The sequence below is a fragment of the Ranitomeya variabilis genome, chromosome 4 (assembly GCF_051348905.1).
Source record: "Ranitomeya variabilis isolate aRanVar5 chromosome 4, aRanVar5.hap1, whole genome shotgun sequence".
NCBI classification, from domain to species: Eukaryota; Metazoa; Chordata; class Amphibia; order Anura; family Dendrobatidae; genus Ranitomeya; species Ranitomeya variabilis.
Genome location: NC_135235.1, coordinates 370,919,794 through 370,936,701, shown reverse-complemented (window position 1 = coordinate 370,936,701; position 16,908 = coordinate 370,919,794).

Genomic DNA, 16,908 nt, shown 5'->3' with positions numbered 1-16,908 from the left:
TTTACAAAAAAAAAAATGGCCCAGTATTACACACTGGTTTTGTGTGGCACACTATGAGAAACAGATGCCACACACAGCAATGGCACAGAGGCAGACTTGCCAATCTTTATCTCCCACTATTTATTTATTTTTTTTCAGGGAGAATTTACACAAAAAAAAATGGCCCAGTATTACGCACTGGTTTTCTGTGGCACACTATGAGAGACAGATGCCACACACAGCAATGGCACAGAGGCAGACTTGCCAATCTTTATCTCCCACTATTTATTTTTTTTTTTCAGGTACAATTTACAAAAAAAAAAAATGGCCCAGTATTACACACTGGTTTTCTGTGGCACACAATGAGAGACAGATGCCACACACAGCAATGGCACAGAGGCAGACTTGCCAATCTTTATCTCCTACTATTTATTTATTTTTTTTCATGGAGAATTTACAAAAAAATAAAAACGGCCCAGTATTACACACTGGTTTTCTGTGGCACACAATGAGAGACAGATGCCACACACAGCAATGGCACAGAGGCAGACTTGCCAATCTTTATCTCCCACTATTTATTTTTTTTCAGGGAGAATTTACAAAAAAAAAATGGCCCAGTATTACACACTGGTTTTCTGTGGCACACAATGAGAGACAGATGCCACACACAGCAATGGCACAGAGGCAGACTTGCCAATCTTTATCTCCTACTATTTATTTATTTTTTTTCATGGAGAATTTACAAAAAAATAAAAACGGCCCAGTATTACACACTGGTTTTCTGTGGCACACAATGAGAGACAGATGCCACACACAGCAATGGCACAGAGGCAGACTTGCCAATCTTTATCTCCCACTATTTATTTTTTTTTTCCAGGGAGAATTTACAAAAAAAAATGGCCCAGTATTACACACTGGTTTTCTGTAGCACACTATGAGAGACAGATGCCACACACAGCAATGGCACAGAGGCAGACTTGCCAATCTTTATCTCCCACTATTTATTTTTTTTTTCAGGGAGAATTTACAAAAAAATACAAATGGCCCAGTATTACACACTGGTTTTCTGTGGCACACAATGAGAGACAGATGCCACACACAGCAATGGCACAGAGGCAGACTTGCCAATCTTTATCTCCCACTATTTATTTTTTTATTTTTTTTCAGGGAGAATTTACAAAAAAAAAAATGGCCCAGTATTACACACTGGTTTTCTGTGGCACACAATGAGAGACAGATGCCACACACAGCAATGGCACAGAGGCAGACTTGCCAATCTTTATCTCCCACTGTTTATTTATTTTTTTTCAGGGAGAATTTACAAAAAAAAAAAAATGGCCCAGTATTACACACTGGTTTTCTGTGCCACACTATGAGAGACAGATGCCACACACAGCAATGGCACAGAGGCAGACTTGCCAATCTTTATCTCCCACTATTATTTTTTTCAGGGAGAATTTACAAAAAAAAATATGGCCCAGTATTACACACTGGTTTTCTGTGGCACACAATGAGAGACAAATGCCACACACAGCAATGGCACAGAGGCAGACTTGCCAATCTTTATCTCCCACTATTTATTTATTTTTTATCAGGGAGAATTTACAAAAAAAAAAATGGCCCAGTATTACACACTGGTTTTGTGTGGCACACTATGAGAAACAGATGCCACACACAGCAATGGCACAGAGGCAGACTTGCCAATCTTTATCTCCCACTATTTATTTATTTTTTTTCAGGGAGAATTTACACAAAAAAAAATGGCCCAGTATTACGCACTGGTATTCTGTGGCACACTATGAGAGACAGATGCCACACACAGCAATGGCACAGAGGCAGACTTGCCAATCTTTATCTCCCACTATTTATTTTTTTTTTTCAGGTACAATTTACAAAAAAAAAAAATGGCCCAGTATTACACACTGGTTTTCTGTGGCACACAATGAGAGACAGATGCCACACACAGCAATGGCACAGAGGCAGACTTGCCAATCTTTATCTCCCACTATTTATTTTTTTTCAGGGAGAATTTACAAAAAAAAAATGGCCCAGTATTACACACTGGTTTTCTGTGGCACACAATGAGAGACAGATGCCACACACAGCAATGGCACAGAGGCAGACTTGCCAATCTTTATCTCCTACTATTTATTTATTTTTTTTCATGGAGAATTTACAAAAAAATAAAAACGGCCCAGTATTACACACTGGTTTTCTGTGGCACACAATGAGAGACAGATGCCACACACAGCAATGGCACAGAGGCAGACTTGCCAATCTTTATCTCCCACTATTTATTTTTTTTTTCCAGGGAGAATTTACAAAAAAAAATGGCCCAGTATTACACACTGGTTTTCTGTAGCACACTATGAGAGACAGATGCCACACACAGCAATGGCACAGAGGCAGACTTGCCAATCTTTATCTCCCACTATTTTTTTTTTTTCAGGGAGAATTTACAAAAAAAAAATGGCCAAGTATTACACACTGGTTTTTTGTGGCACACAATGAGAGACAGATGCCACACACAGCAATGGCACAGAGGCAGACTTGCCAATCTTTATCTCCCACTATTTATTTTTTTTTTCAGGGAGAATTTACAAAAAAATACAAATGGCCCAGTATTACACACTGGTTTTCTGTGGCACACAATGAGAGACAGATGCCACACACAGCAATGGCACAGAGGCAGACTTGCCAATCTTTATCTCCCACTATTATTTTTTTCAGGGAGAATTTACAAAAAAAAATATGGCCCAGTATTACACACTGGTTTTCTGTGGCACACAATGAGAGACAAATGCCACACACAGCAATGGCACAGAGGCAGACTTGCCAATCTTTATCTCCCACTATTTATTTATTTTTTATCAGGGAGAATTTACAAAAAAAAAAATGGCCCAGTATTACACACTGGTTTTGTGTGGCACACTATGAGAAACAGATGCCACACACAGCAATGGCACAGAGGCAGACTTGCCAATCTTTATCTCCCACTATTTATTTATTTTTTTTCAGGGAGAATTTACACAAAAAAAAATGGCCCAGTATTACGCACTGGTATTCTGTGGCACACTATGAGAGACAGATGCCACACACAGCAATGGCACAGAGGCAGACTTGCCAATCTTTATCTCCCACTATTTATTTTTTTTTTTCAGGTACAATTTACAAAAAAAAAAAATGGCCCAGTATTACACACTGGTTTTCTGTGGCACACAATGAGAGACAGATGCCACACACAGCAATGGCACAGAGGCAGACTTGCCAATCTTTATCTCCCACTATTTATTTTTTTTCAGGGAGAATTTACAAAAAAAAAATGGCCCAGTATTACACACTGGTTTTCTGTGGCACACAATGAGAGACAGATGCCACACACAGCAATGGCACAGAGGCAGACTTGCCAATCTTTATCTCCTACTATTTATTTATTTTTTTTCATGGAGAATTTACAAAAAAATAAAAACGGCCCAGTATTACACACTGGTTTTCTGTGGCACACAATGAGAGACAGATGCCACACACAGCAATGGCACAGAGGCAGACTTGCCAATCTTTATCTCCCACTATTTATTTTTTTTTTCCAGGGAGAATTTACAAAAAAAAATGGCCCAGTATTACACACTGGTTTTCTGTAGCACACTATGAGAGACAGATGCCACACACAGCAATGGCACAGAGGCAGACTTGCCAATCTTTATCTCCCACTATTTTTTTTTTTTCAGGGAGAATTTACAAAAAAAAAATGGCCAAGTATTACACACTGGTTTTTTGTGGCACACAATGAGAGACAGATGCCACACACAGCAATGGCACAAAGGCAGACTTGCCAATCTTTATCTCCCACTATTTATTTTTTTTTTCAGGGAGAATTTACAAAAAAATACAAATGGCCCAGTATTACACACTGGTTTTCTGTGGCACACAATGAGAGACAGATGCCACACACAGCAATGGCACAGAGGCAGACTTGCCAATCTTTATATCCACTATTTATTTATTTTTTTCATGTACAATTTACAAAAAAAAAATGGCCCAGTATTACACACTGGTTTTCTGTGGCACACAATGAGAGACAGATGCCACACACAGCAATGGCACAGAGGCAGACTTGCCAATCTTTATCTCCCACTATTTATTTTTTTCCAGGGAGAATTTACAAAAAAAAAAATGGCCCAGTATTACACACTGGTTTTCTGTGGCACACTATGAGAGACAGATGCCACACACAGCAATGGCACAGAGGCAGACTTGCCAATCTTTATCTCCCACTATTTATTTTTTTCAGGGAGAATTTACAAAAAAAAAAAAAATATGGCCCAGTATTACACACTGGTTTTCTGTGGCACACAATGAGAGACAGATGCCACACACAGCAATGGCACAGAGGCAGACTTGCCAATCTTTATCTCCCACTATTTTTTATTTTTTCAGGGAGAATTTACAAAAAAAAAATGGCCCAGTATTACACACTGGTTTTCTGTGGCACACTATGAGAGACAGATGCCACACACAGCAATGGCACAGAGGCAGACTTGCCAATCTTTATCTCCCACTATTTATTTATTTTTTTTTTTTCAGGGAGAATTTACAAAAAAAAAAATGGCTCAGTATTACACACTGGTTTTCTGTTGCACACAATGAGAGACAGATGCCACACACAGCAATGGCACAGAGGCAGACTTGCCAATCTTTATCTCCCACTGTTTATTTATTTTTTTTCAGGGAGAATTTACAAAAAAAAAAAATGGCCCAGTATTACACACTGGTTTTCTGTGGCACACAATGAGAGACAAATGCCACACACAGCAATGGCACAGAGGCAGACTTGCCAATCTTTATCTCCCACTATTTATTTATTTTTTTTCAGGGAGAATTTACAAAAAAAAAAAATGGCCCAGTATTACACACTGGTTTTGTGTGGCACACTATGAGAAACAGATGCCACACACAGCAATGGCACAGAGGCAGACTTGCCAATCTTTATCTCCCACTATTTATTTATTTTTTTTCAGGGAGAATTTACACAAAAAAAAATGGCCCAGTATTACACACTGGTTTTCTGTGGCACACTATGAGAGACAGATGCCACACACAGCAATGGCACAGAGGCAGACTTGCAAATCTTTATCTCCCACTATTTTTTTTTTCAGGGAGAATTAAAAAAAAAAAAATGGCCCAGTATTACACACTGGTTTTCTGTGGCACACTATGAGACACAGATGCCACACACAGCAATGGCACAGAGGCAGACTTGCCAATCTTTATCTCCCAATATTTTTTTTTTTTTCAGGTACAATTTACAAAAAAAAAATGGCCCAGTATTACACACTGGTTTTCTGTGGCACACAATGAGAGACAGATGCCACACACAGCAATGGCACAGAGGCAGACTTGCCAATCTTTATCTCCCACTATTTATTTTTTTTCAGGGAGAATTTACAAAAAAAAAATGGCCCAGTATTACACACTGGTTTTCTGTGGCACACAATGAGAGACAGATGCCACACACAGCAATGGCACAGAGGCAGACTTGCCAATCTTTATCTCCTACTATTTATTTTTTTTTTTTCATGGAGAATTTACAAAAAAATAAAAACGGCCCAGTATTACACACTGGTTTTCTGTGGCACACAATGAGAGACAGATGCCACACACAGCAATGGCACAGAGGCAGACTTGCCAATCTTTATCTCCCACTATTTATTTTTTTTTTCAGGGAGAATTTACAAAAAAATACAAATGGCCCAGTATTACACACTGGTTTTCTGTGGCACACAATGAGAGACAGATGCCACACACAGCAATGGCACAGAGGCAGACTTGCCAATCTTTATATCCACTATTTATTTATTTTTTTCATGTACAATTTACAAAAAAAAAATGGCCCAGTATTACACACTGGTTTTCTGTGGCACACAATGAGAGACAGATGCCACACACAGCAATGGCACAGAGGCAGACTTGCCAATCTTTATCTCCCACTATTTATTTTTTTCCAGGGAGAATTTACAAAAAAAAAAAATGGCCCAGTATTACACACTGGTTTTCTGTGGCACACTATGAGAGACAGATACCACACACAGCAATGGCACAGAGGCAGACTTGCCAATCTTTATCTCCCACTATTTATTTTTTTCAGGGAGAATTTACAAAAAAAAAAAAAATATGGCCCAGTATTACACACTGGTTTTCTGTGGCACACTATGAGAGACAGATGCCACACACAGCAATGGCACAGAGGCAGACTTGCCAATCTTTATCTCCCACTATTTATTTATTTTTTTTTTTTCAGGGAGAATTTACAAAAAAAAAAATGGCTCAGTATTACACACTGGTTTTCTGTTGCACACAATGAGAGACAGATGCCACACACAGCAATGGCACAGAGGCAGACTTGCCAATCTTTATCTCCCACTGTTTATTTCTTTTTTTTCAGGGAGAATTTACAAAAAAAAAAAATGGCCCAGTATTACACACTGGTTTTCTGTGGCACACAATGAGAGACAAATGCCACACACAGCAATGGCACAGAGGCAGACTTGCCAATCTTTATCTCCCACTATTTATTTATTTTTTTTCAGGGAGAATTTACAAAAAAAAAAAATGGCCCAGTATTACGCACTGGTTTTGTGTGGCACACTATGAGAAACAGATGCCACACACAGCAATGGCACAGAGGCAGACTTGCCAATCTTTATCTCCCACTATTTATTTATTTTTTTTCAGGGAGAATTTACACAAAAAAAAATGGCCCAGTATTACACACTGGTTTTCTGTGGCACACTATGAGAGACAGATGCCACACACAGCAATGGCACAGAGGCAGACTTGCAAATCTTTATCTCCCACTATTTTTTTTTTCAGGGAGAATTAAAAAAAAAAAAATGGCCCAGTATTACACACTGGTTTTCTGTGGCACACTATGAGACACAGATGCCACACACAGCAATGGCACAGAGGCAGACTTGCCAATCTTTATCTCCCAATATTTTTTTTTTTTTTCAGGTACAATTTACAAAAAAAAAATGGCCCAGTATTACACACTGGTTTTCTGTGGCACACAATGAGAGACAGATGCCACACACAGCAATGGCACAGAGGCAGACTTGCCAATCTTTATCTCCCACTATTTATTTTTTTTCAGGGAGAATTTACAAAAAAAAAATGGCCCAGTATTACACACTGGTTTTCTGTGGCACACAATGAGAGACAGATGCCACACACAGCAATGGCACAGAGGCAGACTTGCCAATCTTTATCTCCTACTATTTATTTTTTTTTTTTCATGGAGAATTTACAAAAAAATAAAAACGGCCCAGTATTACACACTGGTTTTCTGTGGCACACAATGAGAGACAGATGCCACACACAGCAATGGCACAGAGGCAGACTTGCCAATCTTTATCTCCCACTATTTATTTTTTTTTTCCAGGGAGAATTTACAAAAAAAAATGGCCCAGTATTACACACTGGTTTTCTGTGGCACACTATGAGAGACAGATGCCACACACAGCAATGGCACAGAGGCAGACTTGCCAATCTTTATCTCCCACTATTTTTTTTTTTCAGGGAGAATTTACAAAAAAAAAATGGCCAAGTATTACACACTGGTTTTCTGTGGCACACAATGAGAGACAGATGCCACACACAGCAATGGCACAGAGGCAGACTTGCCAATCTTTATCTCCCACTATTTATTTTTTTTTCAGGGAGAATTTACAAAAAAATTAATGGCCCAGTATTACACACTGGTTTTCTGTGGCACACAATGAGAGACAGATGCCACACACAGCAATGGCACAGAGGCAGACTTGCCAATCTTTATATCCACTATTTATTTTTTTTTTTCATGTACAATTTACAAAAAAAAAATGGCCCAGTATTACACACTGGTTTTCTGTGGCACACAATGAGAGACAGATGCCACACACAGCAATGGCACAGAGGCAGACTTGCCAATCTTTATCTCCCACTATTTGTTTTTTTCCAGGGAGAATTTACAAAAAAAAAAAATGGCCCAGTATTACACACTGGTTTTCTGTGGCACACTATGAGAGACAGATGCCACACACAGCCATGGCACAGAGGCAGACTTGCCAATCTTTATCTCCCACTATTTTTTTTTTCCGGGAAAATTTACAAAAAAAAAAAAATATGGCCCAGTATTACACACTGGTTTTCTGTGGCACACAATGAGAGACAGATGCCACACACAGCAATGGCACAGAGGCAGACTTGACAATCTTTATCTCCCACTATTTTTTATTTTTTCAGGGAGAATTTACAAAAAAAAAAAATGGCCCAGTATTACACACTGGTTTTCTGTGGCACACTATGAGAGACAGATGCCACACACAGCAATGGCACAGAGGCAGACTTGCCAATCTTTATCTCCCACTATTTATTTTTTTATTTTTTTTCAGGGAGAATTTACAAAAAAAAAAAATGGCCCAGTATTACACACTGGTTTTCTGTGGCACACAATGAGAGACAGATGCCACACACAGCAATGGCACAGAGGCAGACTTGCCAATCTTTATCTCCCACTGTTTATTTATTTTTTTTCAGGGAGAATTTACAAAAAAAAAAAATGGCCCAGTATTACACACTGGTTTTCTGTGCCACACTATGAGAGACAGATGCCACACACAGCAATGGCACAGAGGCAGACTTGCCAATCTTTATCTCCCACTATTATTTTTTTCAGGGAGAATTTACAAAAAAAAATATGGCCCAGTATTACACACTGGTTTTCTGTGGCACACAATGAGAGACAAATGCCACACACAGCAATGGCACAGAGGCAGACTTGCCAATCTTTATCTCCCACTATTTATTTATTTTTTTTCAGGGAGAATTTACAAAAAAAAAAAATGGCCCAGTATTACACACTGGTTTTCTGTGGCACACAATGAGAGACAGATGCCACACACAGCAATGGCACAGAGGCAGACTTGCCAATCTTTATCTCCCACTGTTTATTTATTTTTTTTCAGGGAGAATTTACAAAAAAAAAAAAAGGCCCAGTATTACACACTGGTTTTCTGTGCCACACTATGAGAGAAAGATGCCACACACAGCAATGGCACAGAGGCAGACTTGCCAATCTTTATCTCCCACTATTATTTTTTTCAGGGAGAATTTACAAAAAAAAATATGGCCCAGTATTACACACTGGTTTTCTGTGGCACACAATGAGAGACAAATGCCACACACAGCAATGGCACAGAGGCAGACTTGCCAATCTTTATCTCCCACTATTTATTTATTTTTTATCAGGGAGAATTTACAAAAAAAAAATGGCCCAGTATTACACACTGGTTTTGTGTGGCACACTATGAGAAACAGATGCCACACACAGCAATGGCACAGAGGCAGACTTGCCAATCTTTATCTCCCACTATTTATTTATTTTTTTTCAGGGAGAATTTACACAAAAAAAAATGGCCCAGTATTACACACTGGTTTTCTGTGGCACACTATGAGAGACAGATGCCACACACAGCAATGGCACAGAGGCAGACTTGCCAATCTTTATCTCCCACTATTTATTTTTTTTTTCAGGGAGAATTTACAAAAAAATACAAATGGCCCAGTATTACACACTGGTTTTCTGTGGCACACAATGAGAGACAGATGCCACACACAGCAATGGCACAGAGGCAGACTTGCCAATCTTTATATCCACTATTTATTTATTTTTTTCATGTACAATTTACAAAAAAAAAATGGCCCAGTATTACACACTGGTTTTCTGTGGCACACAATGAGAGACAGATGCCACACACAGCAATGGCACAGAGGCAGACTTGCCAATCTTTATCTCCCACTATTTATTTTTTTCCAGGGAGAATTTACAAAAAAAAAAAAATGGCCCAGTATTACACACTGGTTTTCTGTGGCACACTATGAGAGACAGATGCCACACACAGCAATGGCACAGAGGCAGACTTGCCAATCTTTATCTCCCACTATTTATTTTTTTCAGGGAGAATTTACAGAAAAAAAAAATATGGCCCAGTATTACACACTGGTTTTCTGTGGCACACAATGAGAGACAGATGCCACACACAGCAATGGCACAGAGGCAGACTTGCCAATCTTTATCTCCCACTATTTTTTATTTTTTCAGGGAGAATTTACAAAAAAAAAATGGCCCAGTATTACACACTGGTTTTCTGTGGCACACTATGAGAGACAGATGCCACACACAGCAATGGCACAGAGGCAGACTTGCCAATCTTTATCTCCCACTATTTATTTATTTTTTTTTTTTCAGGGAGAATTTACAAAAAAAAAATGGCTCAGTATTACACACTGGTTTTCTGTTGCACACAATGAGAGACAGATGCCACACACAGCAATGGCACAGAGGCAGACTTGCCAATCTTTATCTCCCACTGTTTATTTATTTTTTTTCAGGGAGAATTTACAAAAAAAAAAAATGGCCCAGTATTACACACTGGTTTTCTGTGGCACACAATGAGAGACAAATGCCACACACAGCAATGGCACAGAGGCAGACTTGCCAATCTTTATCTCCCACTATTTATTTATTTTTTTTCAGGGAGAATTTACAAAAAAAAAAAATGGCCCAGTATTACACACTGGTTTTGTGTGGCACACTATGAGAAACAGATGCCACACACAGCAATGGCACAGAGGCAGACTTGCCAATCTTTATCTCCCACTATTTATTTTTTTTTTTTCAGGGAGAATTTACACAAAAAAAAATGGCCCAGTATTACACACTGGTTTTCTGTGGCACACTATGAGAGACAGATGCCACACACAGCAATGGCACAGAGGCAGACTTGCAAATCTTTATCTCCCACTATTTTTTTTTTCAGGGAGAATTAAAAAAAAAAAATGGCCCAGTATTACACACTGGTTTTCTGTGGCACACTATGAGAGACAGATGCCACACACAGCAATGGCACAGAGGCAGACTTGCCAATCTTTATCTCCCAATATTTTTTTTTTTTTTTCAGGTACAATTTACAAAAAAAAAATGGCCCAGTATTACACACTGGTTTTCTGTGGCACACAATGAGAGACAGATGCCACACACAGCAATGGCACAGAGGCAGACTTGCCAATCTTTATCTCCCACTATTTATTTTTTTTCAGGGAGAATTTACAAAAAAAAAATGGCCCAGTATTACACACTGGTTTTCTGTGGCACACAATGAGAGACAGATGCCACACACAGCAATGGCACAGAGGCAGACTTGCCAATCTTTATCTCCTACTATTTATTTATTTTTTTTCATGGAGAATTTACAAAAAAATAAAAACGGCCCAGTATTACACACTGGTTTTCTGTGGCACACAATGAGAGACAGATGCCACACACAGCAATGGCACAGAGGCAGACTTGCCAATCTTTATCTCCCACTATTTATTTTTTTTTTCCAGGGAGAATTTACAAAAAAAAATGGCCCAGTATTACACACTGGTTTTCTGTGGCACACTATGAGAGACAGATGCCACACACAGCAATGGCACAGAGGCAGACTTGCCAATCTTTATCTCCCACTATTTTTTTTTTCAGGGAGAATTTACAAAAAAAAAATGGCCAAGTATTACACACTGGTTTTCTGTGGCACACAATGAGAGACAGATGCCACACACAGCAATGGCACAGAGGCAGACTTGCCAATCTTTATCTCCCACTATTTATTTTTTTTTCAGGGAGAATTTACAAAAAAAATAATGGCCCAGTATTACACACTGGTTTTCTGTGGCACACAATGAGAGACAGATGCCACACACAGCAATGGCACAGAGGCAGACTTGCCAATCTTTATATCCACTGTTTATTTTTTTTTTTCATGTACAATTTACAAAAAAAAAAATGGCCCAGTATTACACACTGGTTTTCTGTGGCACACAATGAGAGACAGATGCCACACACAGCAATGGCACAGAGGCAGACTTGCCAATCTTTATCTCCCACTATTTATTTTTTTCCAGGGAGAATTTACAAAAAAAAAAAAATGGCCCAGTATTACACACTGGTTTTCTGTGGCACACTATGAGAGACAGATGCCACACACAGCCATGGCACAGAGGCAGACTTGCCAATCTTTATCTCCCACTATTTTTTTTTTCCAGGAAAATTTACAAAAAAAAAAAAATATGGCCCAGTATTACACACTGGTTTTCTGTGGCACACAATGAGAGACAGATGCCACACACAGCAATGGCACAGAGGCAGACTTGACAATCTTTATCTCCCACTATTTTTTATTTTTTCAGGGAGAATTTACAAAAAAAAAAAATGGCCCAGTATTACACACTGGTTTTCTGTGGCACACTATGAGAGACAGATGCCACACACAGCAATGGCACAGAGGCAGACTTGCCAATCTTTATCTCCCACTATTTATTTTTTTATTTTTTTTCAGGGAGAATTTACAAAAAAAAAAAATGGCCCAGTATTACACACTGGTTTTCTGTGGCACACAATGAGAGACAGATGCCACACACAGCAATGGCACAGAGGCAGACTTGCCAATCTTTATCTCCCACTGTTTATTTATTTTTTTTCAGGGAGAATTTACAAAAAAAAAAAAATGGCCCAGTATTACACACTGGTTTTCTGTGCCACACTATGAGAGACAGATGCCACACACAGCAATGGCACAGAGGCAGACTTGCCAATCTTTATCTCCCACTATTATTTTTTTCAGGGAGAATTTACAAAAAAAAATATGGCCCAGTATTACACACTGGTTTTCTGTGGCACACAATGAGAGACAAATGCCACACACAGCAATGGCACAGAGGCAGACTTGCCAATCTTTATCTCCCACTATTTATTTATTTTTTATCAGGGAGAATTTACAAAAAAAAATGGCCCAGTATTACACACTGGTTTTGTGTGGCACACTATGAGAAACAGATGCCACACACAGCAATGGCACAGAGGCAGACTTGCCAATCTTTATCTCCCACTATTTATTTATTTTTTTTCAGGGAGAATTTACACAAAAAAAAATGGCCCAGTATTACACACTGGTTTTCTGTGGCACACTATGAGAGACAGATGCCACACACAGCAATGGCACATAGGCAGACTTGCAAATCTTTATCTCCCACTATTTTTTTTTTTCAGGGAGAATTTACAAAAAAAATGGCCCAGTATTACACACTGGTTTTCTGTGGCACACTATGAGAGACAGATGCCACACACAGCAATGGCACAGAGGCAGACTTGCCAATCTTTATCTCCTACTATTTATTTATTTTTTTCATGGAGAATTTACAAAAAAATAAAAACGGCCCAGTATTACACACTGGTTTTCTGTGGCACACAATGAGAGACAGATGCCACACACAGCAATGGCACAGAGGCAGACTTGCCAATCTTTATCTCCCACTATTTATTTTTTTTTTTTCAGGGAGAATTTACAAAAAAAAAAAATGGCCCAGTATTACACACTGGTTTTCTGTGGCACACTATGAGAGACAGATGCCACACACAACAATGGCACAGAGGCAAACTTGCAAATCTTTATCTCCCACTATTTATTTATTTTTTTTCAGGGAGAATTTACACAAAAAAAATGGCCCAGTATTACACACTGGTTTTCTGTGGCACACTATGAGAGACAGATGCCACACACAGCAATGGCACAGAGGCAGACTTGCAAATCTTTATCTCCCACTATTTTTTTTTTTCAGGGAGAATTTACAAAAAAAAAATGGCCCAGTATTACACACTGGTTTTCTGTGGCACACTATGAGAGACAGATGCCACACACAGCAATGGCACAGAGGCAGACTTGCCAATCTTTATCTCCCACTATTTATTTTTTTTTTTCAGGTACAATTTACAAAAAAAAAAAATTGCCCAGTATTACACACTGGTTTTCTGTGGCACACAATGAGAGACAGATGCCACACACAGCAATGGCACAGAGGCAGACTTGCCAATCTTTATCTCCTACTATTTATTTTTTTTTTTCATGGAGAATTTACAAAAAAATAAAAACGGCCCAGTATTACACACTGGTTTTCTGTGGCACACAATGAGAGACAGATGCCACACACAGCAATGGCACAGAGGCAGACTTGCCAATCTTTATCTCCCACTATTTATTTTTTTTTTTTCCAGGGAGAATTTACAAAAAAAAATGGCCCAGTATTACACACTGGTTTTCTGTGGCACACTATGAGAGACAGATGCCACACACAGCAATGGCACAGAGGCAGACTTGCCAATCTTTATATCCACTATTTATTTTTTTTTTCATGTACAATTTACAAAAAAAAAAAATGGCCCAGTATTACACACTGGTTTTCTGTGGCACACAATGAGAGACAGATGCCACACACAGCAATGGCACAGAGGCAGACTTGCCAATCTTTATCTCCCACTATTTATTTTTTTCCAGGGAGAATTTAAAAAAAAAAAAAATGGCCCAGTATTACACACTGGTTTTCTGTGGCACACTATGAGAGACAGATGCCACACACAGCAATGGCACAGAGGCAGACTTGCCAATCTTTATCTCCCACTATTTTTTTTTTCAGGGAGAATTTACAAAAAAAAAAAAATGGCCCAGTATTACACACTGGTTTTCTGTGGCACACAATGAGAGACAGATGCCACACACAGCAATGGCACAGAGGCAGACTTGCCAATCTTTATCTCCCACTATTTTTTATTTTTTCAGGGAGAATTTACAAAAAAAAAATGGCCCAGTATTACACACTGGTTTTCTGTGGCACACAATGAGAGACAGATGCCACACACAGCAATGGCACAGAGGCAGACTTGCCAATCTTTATCTCCCACTGTTTATTTTTTTTTTTCAGGGAGAATTTACAAAAAAAAAAAAAATGGCCCAGTATTACACACTGGTTTTCTGTGGCACACAATGAGAGACAAATGCCACACACAGCAATGGCACAGAGGCAGACTTGCCAATCTTTATCTCCCACTATTTATTTTTTTTTTTTTCAGGGAGAATTTACAAAAAAAAAAAATGGCCCAGTATTACACACTGGTTTTGTGTGGCACACTATGAGAAACAGATGCCACACACAGCAATGGCACAGAGGCAGACTTGCCAATCTTTATCTCCCACTATTTATTTATTTATTTTCAGGGAGAATTTACACACAAAAAAATGGCCCAGTATTACACACTGGTTTTCTGTGGCACACTATGAGAGACAGATGCCACACACAGCAATGGCACAGAGGCAGACTTGCAAATCTTTATCTCCCACTATTTTTTTTTTTCAGGGAGAATTTACAAAAAAAAATGGCCCAGTATTACACACTGGTTTTCTGTGGCACACTATGAGAGACAGATGCCACACACAGCAATGGCACAGAGGCAGACTTGCCAATCTTTATCTCCCACTATTTATTTTTTTTTTCAGGTACAATTTACAAAAAAAAATGGCCCAGTATTACACACTGGTTTTCTGTGGCACACAATGAGAGACAGATGCCACACACAGCAATGGCACAGAGGCAGACTTGCCAATCTTTATCTCCCACTATTTATTTTTTTTCAGGGAGAATTTAAAAAAAAAAAATGGCCCAGTATTACACACTGGTTTTCTGTGGCACACAATGAGAGACAGATGCCACACACAGCAATGGCACAGAGGCAGATTTGCCAATCTTTATCTCCTACTATTTATTTATTTTTTTTCATGGAGAATTTACAAAAAAATAAAAACGGCCCAGTATTACACACTGGTTTTCTGTGGCACACAATGAGAGACAGATGCCACACACAGCAATGGCACAGAGGCAGACTTGCCAATCTTTATCTCCCACTATTTATTTTTTTTTTCCAGGGAGAATTTACAAAAAAAAATGGCCCAGTATTACACACTGGTTTTCTGTGGCACACTATGAGAGACAGATGCCACACACAGCAATGGCACAGAGGCAGACTTGCCAATCTTTATCTCCCACTATTTTTTTTTTTTCAGGGAGAATTTACAAAAAAAAAATGGCCAAGTATTACACACTGGTTTTCTGTGGCACACAATGAGAGACAGATGCCACACACAGCAATGGCACAGAGGCAGACTTGCCAATCTTTATCTCCCACTATTTATTTTTTTTTTCGGGGAGAATTTACAAAAAAATAAATGGCCCAGTATTACACACTGGTTTTCTGTGGCACACAATGAGAGACAGATGCCACACACAGCAATGGCACAGAGGCAGACTTGCCAATCTTTATATCCACTATTTATTTTTTTTTTCATGTACAATTTACAAAAAAAAAATGGCCCAGTATTACACACTGGTTTTCTGTGGCACACTATGAGAGACAGATGCCACACACAGCAATGGCACAGAGGCAGACTTGCCAATCTTTATCTCCCACTATTTTTTTTTTCAGGGAGAATTTACAAAAAAAAAAAAATATGGCCCAGTATTACACACTGGTTTTCTGTGGCACACAATGAGAGACAGATGCCACACACAGCAATGGCACAGAGGCAGACTTGCCAATCTTTATCTCCCACTATTTTTTATTTTTTCAGGGAGAATTTACAAAAAAAAAAAATGGCCCAGTATTACACACTGGTTTTCTGTGGCACACTATGAGAGACAGATGCCACACACAGCAATGGCACAGAGGCAGACTTGCCAATCTTTATCTCCCACTATTTATTTTTTTATTTTTTTTCAGGGAGAATTTACAAAAAAAAAAAAAGGCCCAGTATTACACACTGGTTTTCTGTGGCACACAATGAGAGACAGATGCCACACACAGCAATGGCACAGAGGCAGACTTGCCAATCTTTATCTCCCACTGTTTATTTATTTTTTTTCAGGGAGAATTTACAAAAAAAAAAAATGGCCCAGTATTACACACTGGTTTTCTGTGCCACACTATGAGAGACAGATGCCACACACAGCAATGGCACAGAGGCAGAC